We start from the raw sequence: 715 nt of genomic DNA on the forward strand, positions 1-715 counted from the left end.
GTCCTCTGCAAACTTGTTCAGACACAGTCCTTCCATGTTGGCCTGTACCTATGGGACATATATACCAAATGAGGGAGGTCCCAGGACCAAGCCTTGTGGGATACCAGTTATATCTGGTTTGTAGTCTCACATGGCTGCAGCATGTCTGACCATGTCAGTTCTGTCCATGGTCTGGTTTGCAACCCCTCTACTGACATAGGGGTTTATATTTAAGCTGGTGAGCTTATCTATAATGAGCACGTGGGGTATTGTATGGAAGCCTTTGCAAGGTCCAGCTACGCTGTGTGGACCACATTGCCCTCATCAATGACCTTAATGACTGTTTCAACTGAGTCAAACATGCTTAAGGGGCAGGATCTGCACTTAAAAAAGCCACACTGGGTAGGGTCCGGTGTCAGTATGTCCCCAATATCTTTATGTCTGCGGTACATGCTGATCCTTTCCACAGCTGTGCAGACCAAGCTTGTCAGGATTCTGGGGTGGTAGTTTGCAGTATCTATTCAGGCAACACCTTTGTTGAGAAGGACCACTGTTGTTGTACACTGACTCAGCCCAGAACACTATCTCATACCATTGATGCTGTGTGTTTTGCTTTGTAGATGCTGGCTGTTACCTCAGCATCTGCAATGTCAGAGGGCCAGCAGTCTGCTGGGATAGATATTTTGCATTTTGGGTGGGGGTTAGCTGCACCTGTCAGGGGTTTTTTGGAAAAGTT

Source organism: Protopterus annectens, chromosome 1.part0, assembly GCF_019279795.1.
Source record: "Protopterus annectens isolate FY-2018-M chromosome 1.part0, PAN1.0, whole genome shotgun sequence".
Lineage (NCBI taxonomy): Eukaryota > Metazoa > Chordata > Ceratodontiformes > Protopteridae > Protopterus > Protopterus annectens.